This window comes from Nesoenas mayeri, assembly GCF_963082525.1.
Source record: "Nesoenas mayeri genome assembly, chromosome: 14".
Classification (NCBI taxonomy): Eukaryota; Metazoa; Chordata; class Aves; order Columbiformes; family Columbidae; genus Nesoenas; species Nesoenas mayeri.
Window position 1 is genome coordinate 131,334 of NC_137556.1, and position 6,572 is coordinate 137,905.

The 6,572-nt window shown below is 45.0% G+C and overlaps 1 long non-coding RNA gene across 1 annotated transcript; it reads right to left on the reverse strand.

The window, feature by feature from the left end:
- Positions 1–2,535: 2,535 nt before the first annotated feature.
- LOC308045918 lies at positions 2,536–5,115 on the reverse strand. The gene is made up of 3 exons (XR_013922832.1): positions 5,052–5,115; positions 3,991–4,088; positions 2,536–2,756 (listed from the first exon to the last, which is right to left on the reverse strand). It is a non-coding gene; the product is annotated as an uncharacterized lncRNA (long non-coding RNA).
- Between the last annotated feature and the right edge of the window lie 1,457 nt (positions 5,116–6,572).

Sequence of the window (6,572 nt, forward strand, 5' to 3'; positions counted from 1 at the left end):
GTCTATGTGCAATGCTTTCATTGAAAGTACCCAAGCAATGTGATTTTGAAAGATGTTAAGAATCAAAGCCTGTTTTTCGGAAATGTCAATGATATTCCAAGGCAAGTTGTCCACTGACCTGTGACTCACAAGTGAATCTCACAAACCTGACTGGCCTCATTCACCAACGGTGAAACACTGGCCACGTCCAAAGTTACATCAGAAATTAATATGGTCTCAAACACCCGTCTGTGTACTCAGCGCAAAGAACCAGGTAGCAATTACTGTCCCAGGTTTCCAAAACATGGAATGAGTTTGGAAACAAACTGTTGTCTTCCTGTTTCCCAAGCAGGGAGTAATGCACTGAGTCCTACCAACACATCTGAATCATCGCTTCATGAGAAAATTACTCATGAGATGGTGAGGAGACCCCCAACCTCCACATCCTGTCAGAAGCACCCAACTGCACTGCCCGGCCAGGTTCCGATACACTCACTCACACTGGGTTGCACATAACGAATCCAGTTGTCTCCCCCCTCCAAAATGAGGCAGGGTATCAGAAGCTAGAGCAGCAAAGCTCACTAGCTCTCGTGGGGCAGAGGCATCTACCCAAAGCTGCCTGACGCTTACAGGGCTGTCCAGTTAACAACCACCCACAGCAGATCGACTCTGGGAGAGTCTGATTGGTACCTGTGGAAGGTGGAGAAAGATCTTCAGAGAAAATAGCAAATGGATGTCGTGACACTGACCAGTATTTCTAAAAATAAAATGAAACCGGGGGTCCCATACAGTGTGAGCAGCCACATGGCTTTCCTCTTGTGCATACTCTGATGATTCCAGTGCCCAAATCCTAAGTGAGCGAGTCCTTCCCCAGGGATGGCTTTGTTCATACTTTATTTAGCGCACTTAAAGTGACATTTTCTACAGCTGTCGAGAGTGAGGTGTCATTTTGTGCATGGATATTGGCCCATACAGGGAAGGTCCCCAGCTGAAAGATGCTCTTGGCCCATGTGTTCATAGCCAAGCTAAGCAGCAGAACTCCCATAAGATTCATGAGCAACCCAGTTCTTGCCTACAAAAGAAACACAAAGACAACTGTTTAGACTGGACATCTACAGCCCATGAAGCATGAAGGTATTTGAATATAAACATTTTAAAAACTGAAGGCTTAATTGCCGCTAATTTTAGCAACATTTTAAGTGGGTTTTCTTAAGCCAAAGGCCATTCTGCAGATGCTTACCAAGCTTTGATCCATCAAAAACATTACCATCTGTTTAGCCTCAGGAATGTGAGCAGGAGCTGGGACTGAGCCTAATTTTACTCATAAGATTTCTCTGCGCTGGGGAACTTTTCCTGCATCTAGAAACCTATGAGAGCTGAGCTGCTGCCATGGGCAGGAACAGGAGCAGGGTCTGGGAGATGCTGAGCACATTCAAGACCAGCTTTGTCACCATTTGGAGCCACAGTGGCTCCAAATTTCAAAGGGCCAGACTTTATACAGGCTCTTTCTGCGTATCTGTGCCTTCAAATACTGCCGAGAACGGCATTAGACTTCAGCCTTTTCACTTGAGCACAAGTTGAACTGGTAACACTTCTGAAAATTACCATTTTTAACACTCAGGCTGATTGTTTTCAGCATTTTCTGTATCTAAAAGAACTTGACTCACCATATCCTTGACCATCAAGTGTCCAGAAGAAAATGCAATTGAGTTAGGAGGTGTTGAGACTGGCAGCATGAATGCGTAGGAGCATCCTATAGTTCCTGGTATCATTAAATAGAGGGGATTTACTTTCAGACGAATGGCCTTGAAAAACAGAAGGGAACATAAAATGTACCTTGCAGATTTGGAGTCATAGGCAGATATATAAAGGAATGCAAACAGCTCCTACACTATGCAAAGCCCTACCCCACACTCTGTGATAAATAATCACATATCTCTCCAACAACATCTGAAGGGTTATTATCCTTCTGTGTTCACGTTATGCTACAGGTACTTGCTTTGTTGCTCTCCAGAATTTCAAAGTGCCCAAAGCCCAGGAACAGGAGAACCATATGGCACTTGTCCCAGCACAGACACAACAAAACCTGCCCATGCAAGGAGCAAGGCGAGGACAGAGCAGAGGAACAGCTGGACTACCTTACCAGCTCTGCCAAGACAGGCAGAAAGATGATAATGGTGGTCGTGTTGCTGGCAAACTCCGTGAACAAGGCGATGACAGTTGTGATGAGGATGACAGCCACAGGCGGTGGTACGCCCTCCAAGGGATGCAGGCGGCCTCCTATCCAGACAAACAAACCAGACTCCTGCAGAAAGGGAAAACAAACAAGCTGGAGAGCAAAGCTCTCGCCTCCCTGAACATAAATGGATCCCTCCTAGAACTGCAAATTACACACAACCTTCACTGACCCACACAAGCACCTGTGGGAAGTGTCCTCAAGGTGTGTAACAACAAGCAGTTTGAAAGGAGCTGCAAGATGTCTTAACCTCCTTAGTTATCTGCTCCATAACATCATGACTTGGAGCTGCAAAACACGTCCTTCAGGAGCTGTGACCCTGTAGATGCAAATCTCCCAGAGGCAAACAAGAACCCAAATGACACTCTGATAAGATCCAACTCCGTCAGACAGGATGACTGCAACGTAGTGTCTGCAGCAGGTCTCACCTCACAGCCCTTGGCCATGGCAAAGCCTCCTCCGAGCAGCAAGATGATGTTCCAGGGCACCGTCTCTTGGGCCTTCCTCCAAGTCAACAAGGGCTGCATCTCCGTGTTTGGTGCTAAATGAAGAAAAAAACCCTCACGTCAAACACCCATCCAAAGAGGACCATGTCAGTCATCATCTGATACAACGAGCTCATGGACCTGACACCAGGGCTGGAGCTTACTAAACATGAGTTGCTGATAAAATATACATATGGAAGCTCTTAAGGCAGACAATCAAGAGACCATTTAAGTTAACATCAAATCTTACAATAGATAAATAAATAAATAAATAAATAAATTCTAGAACTTCAAGATTTCTTTGAGGCTTTCTTGAGGGAACATTTAATATCAGGTTAATTTTTTCTCTGTAACAGACAAACATTATCTTCAACAGATGGTAGTCTGTGGAAGGAGGAAATTTTCTAACATTTGAATTATGAAGATATTATTAATTCTCCACTTGCTGTTCAATAGCCAGCAAGTTTTATAGCAAAGAGCCCATTCATGGTGAAGTGAGCCCTGTCATATGGAAGGATGCACTAATGGGACTGCAATTTTCTGCTGAACAAGGGCACACCTCTTTTACCCAGAGGAGCTGGTTCAACATCTTCCTGCATATGAACAACATGACAAGTGTGCATGAATCAGAGCAACAGCAGTAACTGGTATTTTGTTCCCACAGACCCTGGGCAGTGCTGCATCATCCATGAAGGGCCTTCATCAGCTGCATCTCCACATTAACACCAAGTGGCTTATGAATTACAATTTGTATCTCATTGCTACTCGAAAAGAGAAACTCAAGACCACAAAAGAAGACTCCTGGTACCAGAACCTGCTGGTGAGTTTGGGCACTAGGAGTTTACATTCTGAGTCATTCTAGGGACTGAGGAAGGGCCGTTATTTCTGAATATGGATAACTCGCCCAGTTCTGCCCTCTGGGAGGTTCCTGCTCCCACCTGAGGGACAGGAGCTGTTTGGGAGTCAGCAACCAAACCTCTGCTTCGCAGTCAGCAAAGCAACACTGATTTCAGTTTCCTTCAGCCCACCAGAGCGTTATCTCTGACAGCTGTGTGAGCATTTGAGTCACTCCTGCAACCAGCAGCAGGGCAGCGGCTACCGAACCTCTCCTGGCACTGCAGGGAAAGACCCTCTGTGCAACCGCCCCTCCAGCCCGCGGTGCTGCAGCCCGCCGGGGCAGCTGCGGGGCTCGCGCGGGCCCGGGGTGGGGCAGCGCTGGCTCCTGCTCTGTGCCGGCCCACCAGCGCACAGGTGAGCGCACAGTCCCGCCCGGAGGGGCCCCCTACCCACCTTTCAGGTCAAACCACCACCTGAAGGAAGGTTTTTGCGAAGGGAAGAAGAACAAAATAATCACAATGGTGATTCCAGTAACCGCATCTGAGATAAACCTGTCCAAAAACAGCAGAAACACTGGTAAGAAAAAGCCTGTAAAACAACAAAGTTTATGAGAACAGGGATTTACAAAAGAAGATCACAAGTTTCCATCAGGTTTGAACAAGATTCATTGTTCACAGTTCTTTTCTTTTTAATTCCCTGTCGAGTTGCATTTCTAAGATGGGCTTTGAAACCCCTAGAAAACTGCTCTGCAAATGTAAACACCAAGATCTAATCCCCACCACACTGATGCTCTGACTGTTTTGCTTGGGGAATTGTGGTCAGTCCATGACGGGTTGCGAGGACAAATTTCCCCAGCTCATTGCAAGGAAGAAGGAATGCAGAGCCCAGACCTCTTTGGAAAACGATCAGACTATATGGTGAAAGGCAAGCTCCATACAGTAAAGAGCTTAAGCATGTTTTTGATTGTAAGGAACTATTAACTGATGAGGAAAAAGTCTATAATTACTTTGCTGTATTAAGGAATCATTTATTAAGCTAGGTTTTATTGAAAAATAAAATGAAGGTCTCTTACGTTAAGAAATAACACCACCCCCTCTCACACCAACTGCTATATCCATTCATCCTCCCAAGGTATGGATGGCACAAGGGAGACAAACTCATCAAACAGACAGGATAGCACAAGGGATGAGCTCTTGCCATCCATCTTCAGCCTCCAGACCTCCAGTGCATAAAGAGTTCAGTATTTCACTGCAAATGTACCTATAAACAGCATTCTCAACATTAAAACCCTAGGGATGGCCTCAGATACACACGTGACAACTTCCCACTGGGTTTCATGTACCTCCTCCAAGAGAAAGAAACAATAAAGCTGGCTCTGCTTCTCAAAGCTCAGCTTAATTTATTCCAGGAAACCTGAGCAATAGTGTTAAGCGATACAATGAGAAACCCCAGAATCTCAATGACTTGGAAAGCCTATTGAAAAATATGACAGTGCAATGAAAATAAAGTCTTACCCCGGTGCAAACAAGCTTGCTCAACCTGGAATGAATTTGGGATCCCTGGAGAAGAGCATGATTGCAAAGATGCAGAAAAAGAAGAAAATTGCCTGTTCTGCAAACCTAAAATGGAAAGAAATGCAGTTAAAGTGCTGCTGTGCTAAAGGGGTCGATCCAACCTAGGACAAGTATTGAGCTGAGGCTGCAGCAGATTAGGTGAGAAGTTAGGCTGGTTTTCTTAAAATAACTACAGTGAAATATTGGAATAGCTTGTAAATCTCTTTGCAAATATTGATACTAGCCAGCAATTATCTCTTATTGGAAGGCATTAAGAAGAGGCAAGGCAGGCATCAGGAACGTACAGACCAGATGTCACAACACTTGTACGCAAGGCTGACGAAGGGGTACGGCAGACGAAGGGCCAAGCAGCCTCTCATGGGCACTCCTCTTGGCGCTGCCCTCTGGGATGTGCCCAGGGCAGGGCCAGCCGGAGAGGGATCCCCTCCAGCTCAAGAAATGTAACAGGATTGGCTGAGGTTCAATTCATATGAGACAGCAGGAACAAACTTCAAGGTCAAAACCTAAACAGTATCTCTTAGGTACATGACAAACAGCGGGGGAAATGGCATATAATTCACTTAGTATCAGGCTTGACTCCAGTCAGTCAAGATTTAACCAAAGCAACAACTCAAGACACTGTTTAAAATCTCCCCGAGCACAAGGAAGGGCATTTAAGCTACTGGGAAGAGGCCACTCGCATTGATTTTAAGTTATGGGTTTGCTAATCAAATTGGTAGAGCACAGCTTAATGGACTTTCTCACTCCTAGACCTCAAAGTGGGACTTTGATTCTTTCAGAGACATTTTGCAGGCTGCTTGATAATGTACTGAATGGAACGAGTAAACCAATTTCTTTCATTTACAGCACAGGTACAGACAATTGTCTTTGAAGAACCACTCCATTTTCCACTCAACAGCAATAATTACAATGTTGATAGCAAGACACAAACATCACTGAATCTTCACAGCATTGCTGTGAGTATGAAAATATTATTTTACAGATGGAGGCACACAGACCATTTAAGGCTAAGACTTAGAGTTTAAAATCCTTCACTAGCCCTGATTGCCCAGAATATCAGTGGCCAGACACACTGAGGGTTTGATTCTTGGAGACACACAGCTTCTCCTGTCCCCCCTTTTTTTGGCATTTCTCATAAGTCTAAAACTCGTGTTTCTTTCTGCTGGTTCCTTCTCTAAAATATGATCCCCATTACTGCAATTTGCACCAAGCTGTTTCCAGAAGACGAGACCTTCGAGAAACTACAATAAGAAGCTACAAGTGTCTTGTTCTTTCTTCACCTAATACAGCTGAAGAAGTTATTCAGAAAAAATAATAACCCAAAAAAACCCAAATAATAACCCAAAAAATAATAAACCCAAATCCTCCTCAACTGCCCGAGTTTCCCGTGTGCTACAGGCTGGCAGTGCAGTGAGGCATCAGCCAAGGAAGCTCTGGAGAGCAGGAACTGTCCCAACATGT